Source organism: Gadus chalcogrammus, chromosome 11 (assembly GCF_026213295.1).
Source record: "Gadus chalcogrammus isolate NIFS_2021 chromosome 11, NIFS_Gcha_1.0, whole genome shotgun sequence".
Classification (NCBI taxonomy): domain Eukaryota; kingdom Metazoa; phylum Chordata; class Actinopteri; order Gadiformes; family Gadidae; genus Gadus; species Gadus chalcogrammus.
Genome location: NC_079422.1, coordinates 2,802,539 through 2,819,758, shown reverse-complemented (window position 1 = coordinate 2,819,758; position 17,220 = coordinate 2,802,539). Strand labels below are relative to the sequence as shown.

General features: G+C 40.4%; 1 long non-coding RNA gene across 1 annotated transcript; it reads right to left on the bottom strand.

Annotated features, from left to right (window-relative positions):
- Window positions 1–11,955: 11,955 nt before the first annotated feature.
- Window positions 11,956–14,155, bottom strand: LOC130391317 (uncharacterized). Its single transcript, XR_008896883.1, has 2 exons — window positions 13,482–14,155; window positions 11,956–12,973 (listed from the first exon to the last, which is right to left on the bottom strand). It is a non-coding gene; the product is annotated as an uncharacterized LOC130391317 (long non-coding RNA).
- Window positions 14,156–17,220: the final 3,065 nt, after the last annotated feature.

The window sequence follows — 17,220 nt, the reverse complement described above, 5'->3', positions numbered from 1 at the left end:
AAAAAAACATAAGAAATTAAACGTACTGCTCTATTCCCCGTAGCCGTAAAGGCCCATGGTCAGCTCTGTAGACATTGCACGCTGTTTGTAGAGAATAAACATTTAGGCACACTGGATACAACCCTGGATGGTCGATCACGCATTGGGGCATTCCCTCCAGCTGCTCCATACGTCGTGTGACCTATAAGTTATGATGTAAGGTGAGTGCTGTGCTAGCGTATCAGTAAATAACTTTGTGCAATGGTAGGACAGTGGCTAGCATACGTAAATAAATGAGTGCTATCATGGTCGCATAGTTGGTAACTAGTGCTAAATACATGTAGCGAAGGAATGCTACCTGTGGAATCTCCTGGCAGCATACACTCTCCGCCTCAGTTGGCATTGCCCCACAACTTCCACAAGTGCACCTATATGATACCAATGTGTGTTTTGTAATGTTTAAAATGCAAGAAAATGTTGTATAGAAATTGCATGTTTCAAAATATAAGGAACATTAGGCTACATAGTTATAGGCTACATCGTACAGTAAGCTGACAACTAAAGAGAGATGGTGATGTTGAACAACAAATAAGTCGATTAAAAAAAGTTGACTAACCATTCAGAAACTGCTTGCTGCATTCGCGGTTGTGCAGGTGGCTCTTCCTCCTCTGGCTCTGGGTCCGACTCAGGGTCAAATATATACGGTTGCGTTTGCTGCCGTTGACTGTTAGCTGCCATGGCTTTCAGCGTTTTCACGTGTGATAATGACCAAACTAACGTATGATGGATGGGGTGTGGCCAGCCACAGCTAATTTGCATAAAAGTGACAGAGCCCAAAACAGCTCAATCATAGCATGTGGCCTGTTGGTATGAATTTGTGAATTATATTACAATATATATATATATATATATGGATCTGACTGGGGATAGCATAGGTTAATTCACTTGAGGTGGTAAACAGTCTGGTTATGTTTTTAAACAGTTTAGTCTCTTGCAAGGACTAGAAGGTGTAGGCTACTTTATTTTGAGATGTCCCTGGAATCCCCATGTTTCTTTCTAAATAACTAACTACAATTAGTGACTAGAATCATTTCATCAATTCAAGACTGAATTTAATCAATGCAGTCCATAGTTACCAGTAAATATACCAATAAATATTGAAAATAATAATATTCTTATTTTATACATTTTTTCAACAATTATATTTGGGGCTAATTAAATAATATCCGGGGCTTTAGCTCAGAATAAAACAGCCTAGTGACGCCACTGTCCACGTTTAGATACACTTACTTCATCGACTCCATAAGGGAGTAGTAACTAGGTTCGGTTAAACGTAGTTCATCGTTGAATTATCATATCCTGTATATACACATATATATCTTGCACACACTTCACTTTCACTTATGACGCATTGGACTGGAACTTTAGGTATTCCGTTCAAGCCTCTGCCCCCGCTCCTTTCTTGGCTTGCTTGCCAACTCAATGTGGTAGAAAAAAAATACATGCATTCTTTAAATTATCCCATTTTTTGTGATCAATTGGAATTTTGCCCCTCAAATCCCTGTTCCAACCGCTGTACCTTTAATCAACACACGTAAAAGTTATTTCTGAATCCGGGACTTGGGAACCAGGGGCCTCATTACAGAAACTTCCTAACTCTGAAATCCTATCCTATCTTGAGATAGGAAGGCATTTAGGGGTTTTGATATTACAGAAGGAGGTATCCTAACTTAACTTAGGAAGAAATCCTATCTTATCTTAAGATAGGAATTTAGCTATTACAGAACTATTAGGAGTTTCTTAGTTAGGATCCCTAAGTTAGGTGGCCATACACCCTGTCCTAAATTCAAAATAACTGTCAATTTCAGAAGAAAATGGTAGCAGCACTGCTAGTAGGTCTGTATTACTATGAAGACGAGGAACATCAACAGAAATGTGATGGCTTAAAGGCTACCGAGACCGCATAATGATTTGTTACATTTGTATTTTAATTTCATTTTATCGCCTGCAAAGACATTTAATTTTGAATTTGGTGGAAGAATTATTTTACTACTTTATTACTACCTCTTCTTGTTCTCTGTACCAATACCCGCCATGTATTAGTGCTAGCTTGCCGTTATTAACAAAGATCCTCAACGGTCTGTTAACGTTAAAATAAACTCTTTCTATCAATCTCACGCACACAGACAGAGTGCAGAAACAGACATAACCTGACGATTGCCGATCGAAAAATCTGATTGAAAGAACAGTTAGGATTACCTAAATTAAGATAAAATAGGATGCCAAAAATAAGATAGGAAACTGCCAACAGGTTAGGGACTGCTTCTGTAATAAGAAATTAGGATTTTTCCTATCTTTGAGTCCCTAACTTAAATTAGGATGAGAAGTTAGGATTTTTTCTGTAATGAGGCCCCAGACCTGCCCCTTCTCGGGTTGGTTCTTTCGAAGGCTAGGGTGTTTTCATTGGCGGTATCAGGGGGTCAACAAGCTCCTCCTATTGGCCTGGGTGCCCCGCACTCTGTGGCCTTGGTGCCCAACAATCTGTGGCCTTGTTGCCCCGCACTCTGTGGCCTTGGTGCCCTGCACTATGTGGCCTTAGTGCCCCACACTCTGTGGCCTTGCTTATTGGAAACACAACCCACCGAAGTTCCAGCTAAGACAGACCCCTTTGATGGGGTAGCCTTCTTCAATCATGAGGATTATACTCATTATCTGGAATTACTTTCCGCACTACCCCACGATTAAATTAACCACAGCCCATTATATACAGTATTTAGGGTAGCTGACTCTTATAAAGGCAAGTTGGCAATTTAACATTAGGTTACTTGCGGGAATCCGCACGTGAACATGAATTATGCCTGATTCTTGTCAGATAGATTTCCACCAGCAATTTTGGTGAAGACAACAACTCCATGAACCCACATTACTTCACAATGTCCTCAAACAACGTATTTTGTTATTGTTTAGATTGAGCGAGCCCTAGCGGAAGAAATTACAAATACATTTAAATCGTATTTTATGCGTCTATATTTGATTACATTAGATAATATAACATTGATGCGGTTCTGTTGTAAGGTTGAAGCTGGTCACACTGCATTATGTGTCCCTGGATCAGGAACAGCAAGCCGAGAGGATCTTAACCGCTGTTACTGGGTCTCCCTGCAGGTACAGTCAAGCATGTCTCAGCAGCATCAAGACGCAGAACCCATCTCAGGCAGCTGTTCCCGGCAACCACTTAAGCATGTAATCTAATTATGATAGCGCCTGAGCTCGGGAGATGAACTCAATTCTGTTTCATCAAAAGCATTATTGGCCAAATCACCTGTGTAAATACCCGCCACATCGGGAATATCCTGCAGTAAGTGGCAGTCAAAAGTATTCAAGATATATTATTCAAATATTAATTCAACATGATTTATTGACACAGGAATAATAAAAATCCTAAGAGAAAACATTGTTAGTGCTTCATTCATTCCCTCATTCACCATATGGGATTTAAGTACATTTTAACCTATAATGTAATCAAATGTCATCTTATAAAATGTGGTTATTGTTTATGTTTTGGAAGTGTATTTTGTGTTGTAGTTTGTTAGATTGTGTAAATGTTTAAGTACTAACTTGTTTAAAACCAAAAAAATGGTATTGTTTCTACTTGGTTTACTTTTTTTTAATTTAATACTCTGAAGCAATTAATATCATCTACTTTATTCATTTAATAAAGTGAAATGAGATTTTGGGAATAGATAATATTTTATTTTTAAAAATAATCGTCTTTGTCTTAAATTATTCAGAGATATCTTTATTCCTATCGTTTGTCATCATTCAACCCAACGACTAAGATACAAGCAATCATTGAGTTTTATCTTATCAGAGGAAAGAAAAATCCATAACTACCTAATGTGTGTTTTTTAGCAATTTTGTCTCCCAGATTTTCTGCCATCCAAATAAAACGAAAAACTAATGTCCTTCATTATGTTAACCAAACAGTAACCTGTATGCGTGTATACAGGGAATTCATTAGGAGGGCAATGAAGCGTTCCCCTGAAAGTAATTACATGCAGCCGATGTGACTGTTAGGAATGCTGCATAAGTGATCACTGCAATTAAAGCTGATGAAGGAAGCAATTTGCGAAACAATACAAGTACAAATGATTGTGAGCCTCCATCTTTTATAATTTGTTATGAATCAAACGTTCCCTTTTTCTTCTTCTCCTTCCTCCTAAACGCATGCAGATCATAATCTCCCGCTGTGAAACAGGGTCCTCTGTCATATATTATATCAATGTGTGCAAAGAAACACAATATTCCACAGCTATCTGCCATGGAAGAACTTAATTGGGAGGCAATCATATGGTAACTGCTCAGAGGATTTTTTCTTTTATGGTGGAAATAGTGTGTTTATCAAGGATCTGACGGGAAAGAATTCGTTGTTTTGAACAATTGTAATGTCTCCGACTTTAAGTAATGTTGTTGGATAATACATTATTCTTCTAAATATTCCTATATGCACTATATATTATTAGGCTTGATCCCCTAAGTGCTTTCATGTTTATTCCAGCCATAACTGTTAACTCACGCATCGAGTCAACTGTATGTGTTTTCATGTATTATGTATTATCTATTTGGGAGATCATGTTTGGGGGTCCCATTACAGATGACTGCGCAGAAGAATGTGTAAGCATGGGCGGGGAGACTTCTGAAAAACATTCATTTGTCGTCCGACCAACATTATTACCTTATGAATTGTTATTGGAAATATATATTTAATAAAAGCTGCCTCAACTTTGAAATAATTCAAATACAAAGTTTTTGTTTATGTCCCCGTAATTATCAGCTCAGTTGGCAGAACCTTACATACATCTACAATTAATGGCCTAAATGGCCTGAAACGTGCTCCTACAACATTCTAGGTTTGAGAAAAACACATTAACTCCAGTCCCATTTATTTGGGAACAGGAAAAAGCAATCATACATTTTGAAATGTCTGTAACTCCGGAAAGGAAGGTCTTAGAAACATCATTCCAACCCCGGCGTGTTCCTTGAACCCGAATTATGTATTATATAGGCCTACTCTGGAGATATAACTATCAAGTAAAATTTCTATGTAAAAGCCATACCGGATGTCTAATAGTACTATTACCATTATATAGGCCAGGAATAATATAATGCGTCAAATCTATTACTACGTAGATATTACTCTTAGGCGAAAGTATGCAATTAGATCTTGACCTCTCAGTGTATTAATACTATTTAAATGTAATGCATGATAGCTGAATCATCATATTTTATATTAAGGATTAGTAATAATAATAAGTATATTTAGGGTATGTATAATTTAAGCTTGGGATGAAGAAGCCTTGACCATGTGGTCTACAATGGAGACCCTGCTGTCTGCAGTGGTGAGAAGACTTTACTGTCATTAATGTTGTCATTACAACATTATGTATTATATTATGACGACTTTTATGTTTGCTTTAGTTTTCTTCTAAACCTTAAATACATTGCACTTTCTACAATGCATTTTTTAACTTTGCCTTCATTTTATTTTATGTATCTATTTTAATTTATTACTTCATTTTATTGTATGTTTGCTTTAGCTTTCTGCTAAATCTTTAAAACATTGCACTTTCTGCAACGCATTCTTTTACTTTGCCTTTGCTTTCTTTTACTTATCTATTTTCTTTTATTACTTCATATTGGGTATGCCTCGATTGTGAAAAGTGCACCCAGAGATCTGTAGCAATCAACCTATATTATAAAAAAATATAAATAAAAATCAACTAAATAACTGAAACATAGTTGCATTAATAGCAGGACTGCATGTCTGTATTTTAATGTATAGATAAATAGATTAGAGCTAAGCATATCGTTTTATATTGTTGAGGGAATCACATCATAATGCTGTGATCATATCTCATATTCTTAGATGTGTGTGAGTGTTTGTGTGTATGTATGTCCAACAGCATCAAAAAAACCTCCCTGGAGACTGCCTGGTCCATGATTTGTAAGGGAGCTTATGTCTTCATTTTAGACCGGTAATTTGTGATTTGAAGCAGATTTTAATGGAAGGTCAAAATTAAAAAAGCTCTCTGGCTATCCTCTACTAACAGAATAGGACACAATGCCATCTGGAAGAGTCCTCGGACAGAATTCCCAGGAGATGATGTGCAACGCCGCGATTGACTTTTAAATGAGGTATATTTGACATTGACCTTCTGTACGGTGGCAGCAGCATGCTAACAGACCAGGCCTTGCTGAAGAAGCCTATTCAGAGTCTTCCTTGTCTGATAGCCTTCTATGAGATTATTGGGCTCTTTATCTATCTTCACTCTGCAGTGCTGGGATGTAATTAACTCCATATTGACCACAGGAAGAGCCTGTTTACTTGGTCTGTAGCAACAGTCTTATCTAACACGGTTCAATTGGCACATTGACCTAATTTATGTGGTAGGTTCATTTTGTGAACCTGAGCCCCCTCCCCAGAGACTCAGATGAGGGTTATGCTAAAGCCGTTGGTAGATTGACTCCCATTAGGCAGATACTCCCCTGGTGTAGTGCTTAGCATGATGGATATCCCTTAACGCCTCATGTTTGTCAAAACTGTGATAAAATACTGCAAACACTCCAGGGTCAAGGTGGAGATTGTGCTAGGGTGTGTAGATTACTTTTTCAATCTACACAGACAAGCTAGGCGAACATCATTTATATGTGATGCAATCATGAAAATCATCTGCACCTAGATGAATATCAGATATAGAGACATTTCCCCAGAAGCTGTTACCAACTTTAAAGGTGTCGGGAGAACTCCATTAACGTTTCAATTATTAATAATAATAATAATAATAATAATAATAATAATATATAACAGGCCTACTTCTGAAGGTTTAACCCCATTTGTGTTAGCCTTATCCAAACAGTATGAGTTTCTAACTCACTTCTCGATTAATGAAAGAAATAAGGAAGGAGAAAGAAAGAAGAAGCATAGTCCCATCATCATTTGCAGCCATAGTTGGAAAAGATCATAGTCTGGTAAACTGTAGTGCATCCTCGTTGCCATTGCACAAATATACTGTGGGTGCGTGGCAGATAGTAGATTGATGCTGCATTGTATAACGACATGCCCTCCCTTCCCTCTCATTGGCATCACACAACAACAGCTAGCCAGTAAATTGCTGACAGCAAAATGATACAATGCTCATAGCGTTGGTAAGGAAATGGCAGGGTACGGGTCCTGCACAGCAGGGGTCACGCCACAGATAGTCATGTTAAAGGCCAGGACAGTCACTGAGGGCACGGAACGGAAACACCTCCACGTCTGAGAAAAGGCGGATAATGTTTAAATGTATTGGAAAAAAAACAAACATTTGGGAACATTTGCAAAATCTGCTCCATTTTAGTCTGTATAGCAGACTTAGCATTTTGGTGAAGCCTACATTGCAAAATGAAAAAGGAGCACTGTGATTATCTCAATGTAAAAACAGATCCAAAATAATACATTGATGGATAAATGACTAAGCATGTTGTGGTTGAGAATTTATAAAGCATTACAGCAAACCTGCATACAGCCCGAAAACTGCGTTTGATTGAACTGCCGCTTTCAGAAACTATATCTTGTTGAATGGCTCCCTCTAGTGGTCGGATAGGGTAATGTATTATTCTGTTACTTTTTAACTGTGGCCTGAGATGCGTAGAAGGGGCAGCAGCCGTCCAACATACTCTGTCTCAACTGTCACTCACTTAGTGCTTTATGGACTCCAGCCTGTGGGACAATTCAAACTGAATCTGCTGATTGTCAATGATATGAATAAATTCAATGCTCGTACCTCTGGACTGTTCTTCTGAATAATACCACTTCCTGTTAAAACATATGGCTTACACAATTTAAAGGTGTCATTACATTGTTTTTTCATTAATTTTAGCGGTGGTCACTAGTAGCAGGGAATGCCCTGTGAGTCGGTTTTGGTGAAGAAAATTGCTCTGGTGCTCCTGTTTCACGCTGTTCTATTGTGGTGGAGGACAGGCGCGTTGTTAGACTTGGGCATTCGAGGCTATAGCCCCGGATCTTTTCGGCATAGCCCCGGATCGCTGTGCCGTCTAAGTGAACTTTCTGTTTCAAACCCGTTTTGTCTAGTTTGCCTTGTAGCAGATAATGAACCCCCTAGAAGAAATTAAAAGAACAATTTTACTTCAATCATATTTTTACTTCTAATCAGAAGTTTGCATGTCATGTGACCAAATGACGTCACAGCCATCTCCTTGCTCGCGCCTATGGCAAGCCAATTTGACATGAATTCACTAGACTGGATATGTGTTGCAGATATCTGCAATTCAGTTGCGCCTAGTCAAAACTATCATTTCGGATATCCGCAACTACATTCCTCCTATCCACAATTGTCCTTTCAGATATCCACAAAGACATTCCTCCTGGGAGAAATTACGTCTTTTTCACCATTCATGTATACACAGCAAAATCTAATTCAACACCATTAGAGTTCAATTCAACACTTTGAAAGTGTCTATATTGGTCCACACCAGATTGAGTTAAAATTACACTTTTAAAAGTGTTAAATACTTAACACTGTGACAGAGTTGCAGCAACTCTCTCAATAGTTGAAATTTAACACTGGTCAACACTCCCCAGGGTTAAATTTACACAACACTAGTTTCTCCCATAAAGACTCGATCACCGATAAGTATGAACAGGATTTATTTAAATAACGACATGGGAATATTTAGCATGGTAAATCTTTGGCATGAGCCCCGGCACTGATCCAGGATGACGTGCGGACTCGGCGTATCCTGCCAGGACTAGCAGGGGCGGAGCCTTCCCCTGGACAAATGGACTGAGGCCGACCTGGTGGTGGTGGGGTGGATGGAGGTGCGCCGAACGAAGACCTGAGCAGCAAAGACATACGTTAGACTACTCTTTATAGAGCAGGTGTAGGCAGGTGATTGGTAGCTGGTGATTGGTGGCCAGCCGCGCATGATTTGAGTCCTCATGGTAGAACCACCAGCAAGCTTAACATTTCTCCCATAAAGACTCGATCACCGATAAGTGGTCGATTCACCGTGGTCGATTCACTCCCCGGGGTCGCTGCGTGACCCGAGTGCTTTCGCGTTTAACCACCGATTTGGTCAACGAACTCACGAGTGCCCTTGATGTACCACCGACGTGGTCACGCACTCACCGGTGTTGCTGCAGAAAATAATGTGTACTTCCGTGTTGAACACCGACGTGGTCAACGAAATCACGAGTGCCCTTGCTGTGCCACCGACGTGGTCACGCACTCACCGGTGTTGCTGCAGCAAATATTGTGTACTTCCGTGTTGAACACCGACGTGGTCAATGAACTCCGAGTGCCCTACACTTGAGCGTTTGATATTATGCCACCGGCGTGGTAATTAAATTTGCATGTGCCCGAGTTGTGCCCACCGACGTGGTCAACGCACTACCAGGGTTGCTGCAGAGAACGTGGATTTCTGTGTTGTTCCCACCGACGTGGGCAACGCACTCACCGGGGTTACTGCAGCGAACGTGGAGTTCTGTGTTGTACCGCACCGACGTGCGCAACAAACTCACGAGTGCTTGAGTTGTTCCCACCGACGTGGGCAACGCACTCACCGGGGTTACTGCAGCGAACGTGGAGTTCTGTGTTGTACCGCACCGACGTGCGCAACGAACTCACGAGTGCTCGAGTTGTTCCCACAGACGTGGGCAACGCACTCACCGGGGTTACTGCAGTCAAACCATGAGTATTAGATAACGTGCCACCGACGTGGTCATACTCACGAGTGCCCTTGATGTGCCACCGACGTGGTCACGCACTCACCGGGGTTGCCGCTGCAACCTTAAGTTTTATTTTTCTTATGTTACGCCACTGACGTGACAGCGAACTCAAGAGTGTTTTCTATGATACACCGACGTGGTCACACTCGCCGGGGTTGCTGCAGGTTAACCCGAGTTCTGAAACCGAATTTTGCTTTATGAATTTAGTACCTGATAACCACCACCGCCAGTAGTTGCAAATAGTGTTGCTTTTGGCAATGAAAATTATGACTAAGCGTCGTCATCAACAAACCTTTATCTCGTGAGAAAAACTGATTAAATACATAGTGCAATATAGTTGGCGAATAAAACAAAACTAAAATGTGTTCCACGAAGATAAAATGTCTCTTCATTTTCGTTGACCTAAACTAGGCGGTAAAGACTTAACGTTATTTTGTTAAACTGGAACTTCAACTGTTCCAGACATAACATAAATTTTCAACCGTTTACCTTATTTAACAAAACTACACACTTGTAACTTCGATAATATCTAAATGGAATTACGATAACACTGGAAAAAGTATGAATGTGACAAAAACTAATAAAAACTAAAATGACTGAGACTAGACTAGACTAACACTAGAAAGGTAATAGGCCACCAAAAACAGCTATGCTTGCAAACGTGTAAAACCTGTCTTGACCGACGTTAGAGAGCATCGTGTGCGCTTGAAGAAAGAACCTTGAATTCGACCGGATGTAGGACGTTGAGTTCTGTGTTGTACCGCACCGACTTGCGCAACGAGTTGTGCCCCAGTTGTGCGTTGACATGGTCAACGCACTCACCGGGGTCGCCGCTGCAAACCTTGAGTCTTATTTTTTCCATGATATGCCACCGACGTGACACCGAACTCAAGAGTGTTTTCTAGATGATCCACCGACGTGGTCACACTTGCCGGGGTTGCTACAGGTTAACCTTGAGTTATATAGTCAAATTTTGCTTTATGAGTTTAGTACCTGATAACCACCACCACTAGTTGCAAATAGTGTTGCTTTTGACACCGAAAATTATGACTGAATGTCGTCAACTAACCTTTATCGCGTGAGGAAAACAATGCTGGTCATATGACAATAACTATAATTAAATACGTAGTGCAATGTTGTTGGCGAATAAAAACGAGACTGAAAGTGTTTTACAAAATAAGACTGCTAAAATGTCTTCATTTCCGTTGACCTAAACTAGGCGATAAACTGTAATAACGTTATTTTGTCCAACTGGAACTTCAACTGTTTGAGACATAACTATATACATTTTCGACCTTTTACCTTATTTAACAAATCTACGAACTTGAATCTTCGATAATACCTAAACGGAATTTCGATATCACTGGAAAGAGTATGAACGTGACTAAAACTAATAAAAACAAAAATGACACCTTGACACCAAGACTAAAACTAGAATGGAAACAGGCCGCCAAAAACGGCTGTAGTAGCAAACGTGATAAACCTGCCTTAACCGACGTTAGAGAGCATCGTGTGCGCTTGAAGGAAGAACCATGAATTCAACCGGATGTAGGATTCGTAAGCTGTGGAAGACCGCCTTCCCAGCCGTTTGATCGACGCGGATTGGAGCGGCTGTGGTTGCCGCTCCAATCCGGAAGGAGTGGCCAGTGTAGAGGGGAGATGGTTCCTTTTACAGTCCCCTAATTACTAGGTATTTACCCGGTACATACATGGTAAATCATAGTGTATTACTGGGTAATTACCACTGGTAATAAGAAGGTAAATACAGAGGAATTACAGCTGAAGTACTAAGTAAAACCTCCACTATTACCCATCAACTCAACTAAGTAGCGTGTAGTTGGAACTGTTTTAGGTTGGTAATAACTCCGATATTGTGTACTTCCTAGGAAATTAGGCAACCAATTCTTAGAAACACTTATTATCCAAGGTTTATGTTCTTAACAGCCGAAGTTTAATGATGTACAATCTAGAAATTAGCATAGTACTTTCCAATAAAATACATTTTCTTAGTTATTATTCGTAGCTACACCCATTTAGAAAGGGTTTATTCGATTTTACCACTATGGAATTACTTACCTGGTAACAACCTCTGCAGGAAGTTTTCCTCTAGTGTTATGGTACATCTTCTTAAATACTGGGTACAAAGCCGTTGGTTTCCATGGTATTACCAGGTTCTTACCACATAATTTATAATAGATACATTCCATTATCCATGCAGTCAACACAAACTTGTACCATGTACGTTCTGCGACGTTACCAAGTAAAACACACCAATTTACCCAGTAATTAAGCTGAAACTGTACTGTAAAAGGAAGCCTCGTTTGTTTCCATGGTATTACCAGGTTCTTACCATATAATTTGTAATACATTATTCCCTTTTCCATGCAGTCAACACAAACTTGTACATTCTGCGATGTTACCAAGTAAAACACGACAATTTACCCAGTAATTAAGCTGAAACTGTACTGTAAAAGGAAGCCTCGTTTGTTTACATGGTATTACCAGGTTCTTACCATATAATTTGTAATACATTATTCCCTTTTCCATGCAGTCAACACAAATTTGTACCATGTACGTTCTGCGACGTTACCAAGTAAAACACGACAATTTACCCAGTAATTAAGCTGAAACTGTACTGTAAAAGGAAGCCTCGTTTGTTTCCATGGTATTACCAGGCTCTTACCATATAAGTTGTAACTGGTTATTCCCTTTTCCATGCAATCAACACAAACCATATATGTTCTGCAACATCGTTCACCAGTAGTTAAGCACTTTAATTGTTGTTATAAAACCCCAAACCACTGTTGATGAAATACATATTAAAATTAAACAAAATCAAAGGCTTATCTTTCAAACAATGCATATCTCACAAACAGGCACTGAACACTGAAGAAATCGGACAAAAAAAAGAGCCTTCCACATCAACTCAATTTAAATGTTACTGATGGTGTTTTCATAAAACACATGACAGTGTTATGGCAAGTGACCACAAGGAAGACTGCTTCAACCTCTACAATTTGAATAAGATGTGAATGCCATGCAGCAATCTGCCTATGGGAGCATCTTTGTGGTCATTCGCAAACCAATGAGTCCACTCGATGAATGAGAGATGACTCTTTAGTGTCTTCTCTGTGAGGTATCCCTGCAGTCTCCACATCTGGGATTTGAAGGCTGACCAAGACCTGACCAGGTACCTCCAAATCTCCCCTTCAAGAATCAGAAGACAAGAAAATAAACATTAGGACTGTCAATTAATGAACATTTCTAAAACATGTAGAACTCAAAGATTATTTTCTTTATCAGTTAAGAAAGGATGCTGGTCCTCTGGCCATTGTGTTTGGTCATATTGAAAAGAGAAAAAGGCATAGCCATAAATACAGTTAATAGGACAGGAGGGGACAGGCTGTTAGCTCCGGTTAGCCCTTTAGCATCGAGCTAGCGGAGCTTCTGTCATTCAAATAACTCGGACATGTTGTTTAAAACCTATAACACCCAATTTATTAAAATATCCGGATTTAATCGGGCTCTCTCCCATAAGTACAGTTAATAGGACGGGAAGAGACAGGCTCTCTTAGCCCCGGTTAGCGCGATGCTAAAGAGCAGCTCTACCGGAGCATGCCACCTCAACAGGTGCAAGTTAGCCTCCGGTTTGATATCTGCCGGATATTCGGTTTACCACCCAATCGGATTCATCAACATAAGTGCAATACATTACGGGCTTAGTATGTTGAGGACGGTTTAGGACACCGTATCGCGAAAAATCACAAACACATGTTGTCGCCATCAATAGCTGTGTTCGAAATCGTTCCCTATCATGGATGTAGTGCACTAAATAGGGTGCACGCCATTTTCTAGGGTGTTCGAATTCTCAGTGGTCCACTATATAGGGCACTATATAGTGGACTTAAAATAGGGTACATACGATGTTCCCTACATGTTACTCCCGTATACCACAATGCAATGCGGTTGTATTTTTCCAGGGGAGAAGAAGAAGCCGAATAACCGCGAAAACGAATACATTTAATGATGGAGTCTCCGGCTTTCGTTTAGAAATGTCAACAATTTATTTGTGATTTAACATAGAATATTTAACATTCAAAATTAATTAAACAAGGAAATGTAACATTCAACATCAATACAACCTCCAGCTTTCGTCGTGAGTGCCCGGTTTGTTTACTTGATGTGGGCGCATCCGTCTGCGTCACACAAATACCCGGCGCATTTACTGACGCAAATGACGTTTAGAAATGTTAAGGGTAGTGTCCGAATTCTCGTTCCCTATTCCCTATATAGTGCACTATATCATGTACACTATATAGGGAATAGGGAACGAGTGTATAGGGAACGATTTCGAACACAGCTAATGTCTGTGCAACAACGTCATTTACGTTCTGGCTGCTACCTGTTTTAGGGACCGTCAACAAATTACACTCACCGTCTGTTGGCAGAGACGTTACCATGGAATTGTTTCAGGAAATTAATCACACAAATATATTGCAATATAGTTAATCATAATGCAGTTAATAGTTTAATATTCGAAAAAAATCGACCAAACTATATTTGAAATTATTAATTGCATCCCGTTTAACAATAATGCAATATATTAGCAAAGTTACCTGCACTAAGTAGCAGCCCACCATTGGCAACTACTACTACAATCAGGTTACAAAATGTATTTTTTAGTGATTTTTATGTTATTTTATATGATTTATTTCCAGAAACAATTCCATGGTAACGTCTCTGCCACCAGTCGGTGAGTGTAACTTGTTGACGGTCCCTAAAACAGGTAGCAGCCAGAGAACGTAAATGACGTTGTTGCACAGACATCGATGGCGACAACATGTGTTTGTGATTTTTCGCGATACGGTGTCCTAAACCGTCCTCAACATACTAAGCCCGTGATGTATTGCACTTATGTTGATGAATCCGATTGGGTGGTAAACCGAATATCCGGCGAATATCAAACCAGAGGCTAACTTGCACCTGTTGAGTTTGCATTCTCCGGTATAGCTGCTCTTTAGCATCGCGCTAACCGGGGCTAACAGAGCCTGTCTCTTCCCGTCCTATTAACTGTACTTATGGGAGAGAGCCCGATTAAATCCGGATATTTTAATAAATTGGGTGTTATAGGTTTTAAACAACATGTCCGAGTTATTTGAATGACAGAAGCTCCGCTAGCTCGATGCTAAAGGGCTAACCGGAGCTAACTGCCTGTCCCCTCCCGTCCTATTAACTGTATTTATGGCTATGCCTTTTTCTCTTTTCAATATGACCAAACACAATGGCCAGAGTTCCAGCATCCTTTCTTAACTGATAAACAAAATAATCTTTGAGTTCTCCATGTTCTAGAAATCTTCATTAATTGACAGTCCTAATGTTTATTTTCTTGTCTTCTGATTCTTGAAGGGGAGATTTGGAGGTACCTGGTCAGGTCTTGGTCAGCCTTCAAATCCCAGATGTGGAGACTGCAGGGATACCTCACAGAGAAGACACTAAAGAGTCATCTCTCATTCATCGAGTGGACTCATTGGTTTGCGAATGACCACAAAGATGCTCCCATAGGCAGATTGCTGCATGGCATTCACCACTTATTCAAATTGTAGCGGTTGAAGCAGTCTTCCTTGTGGTCACTTGCCTTAACACTGTCATGTGTTTTATGAAAACACTATCAGTAACATTTAAATTGAGTTGATGTGGACGGCTCTTTTTTTTGTCCGATTTCTTCAGTGTTCAGTGTGAGATATGCATTGTTTGAAAGATAAGCCTTTGGTTTTGTTTAATTAGGGGTCCAAGCCAACAGGTTGGATCCCTATTGTTTTTGTAAGGATTATTTTAATATGTCTTTCATCAACAGTGGTTTGGGGTTTTATAACAACAATTAAAGTGCTTAACTACTGGTGAACGATGTTGCAGAACATATATGGTTTGTGTTGATTGCATGGAAAAGGGATAACCAGTTACAACTTATATCAGGGTGTCCGCGGAGGTCTTAAAAGTCTTAAAAAGTCTTAAATTCATTTTTCTAAATTTAAGGCCTTAAAAAGTCTTAAATCCGTCAAAAATGTAATTTGCTGGTCTTAAATTTATAACTCGGAGGTCTTAAATTTGTCGGGGCAGGGTTATTTTATTTTATTTTTTTCTCGCGGGACTTTTCGGGAAGGAGATGTACGAGGGGCTACTTTCTTGCTAGCTGCATATATAAACGGATGTCTGCGCGCTTGCTAGCTAGTCTGCAACAATGGGTAAATGCAAGTTCAACGTCAGTTGGCTGGAAGACGTCCGTTTCCGAGGTTGGCTAGCGTCCGTTGCCAACCCAGAACAGGCCAGATGCATTCCGTGCAAAAGTAGCCTACATTCAAGCTCGGCACCATGGGGATTAAGGCTGTCGTCAGCCATATGCAGAGCCAAAAACATAATACCTCTGCCAGGAGCCACACACAGACCCAAGCCATTTCTACGTTTTGCATCTCTGCTCCGGCGCCACCGCCGCACACGGTCCGCGCTGCTAGCACTGACCTGAGGGTAGCATTTGGTGCGACACCAACACTGAAAGCGGAGGTGTTGTGGATTCTAAACACAGTGGTCAAGCACCAGTCCTACAACTCGAATGAGGGGATAGGAGATCTCTTCGGTTTGATGTTCCCTGACTCTCAAATCGCGAGCACCTTTACTGCTGGAAGGGACACAACGGCGTATATAACTCGCTTCGGACCAGCGCCTTTCATCCGAAACGAGCGAATCTGCAGCGTCAACAAGGCTGATTTTGTTTTGATATTTGAGACGTTGAACCACGCCACTAAAAGCAAGCAACTTGACGTGCACGTCCGATATTGGGTCGGAGATCGAGTGCATTCCCGGTACTTGGGCTCGCAATTCATGGGGCCCCACATATATGGGGGTAAAAGGGATGATGATGCATAATATTTTTTAGACGATATGCAGAATCTTTTCACTTACGAATGAACAAGGTCGGCTATTTTTGCCAGCACGCCACCCTAGCCATATTATGGGCAACCGTGTTCCCCTTGGCTGTGATTTGAACTTTGAATTCCTCGTAGGAGTTCATAATAATACATTGCTCGCCTTGGATGAAATACACCGCTCTTGCGCGATTTATTTTGCATAAGGGTGAGTCAAATGACGCGAGAAACGCCCCTTTTATGTGAACGCGCATTGAACCTAAAGCGGAAAACCTGGTTCAACTAATTGAATCTAAAGTGAGCGTCGTGGTACCATTTAACTGTGATTGCGAGTTGCGGCTCTGTCGAGCCAGGTTTTCCCAAGAAAGCCTGGGTATGTTCAACAAGGTTCGTGGTATACCCCCCAGGTCTTACTGAAGGCATTTATTTAATACCATAAATACGTGCTGGTGCACCCAAATTAAAAATGTAGGCGCACCAGTGCACCCAAGGAAAAAGTTAGTCTGGAGCCCTGGACTATCACTTTATGTTCAA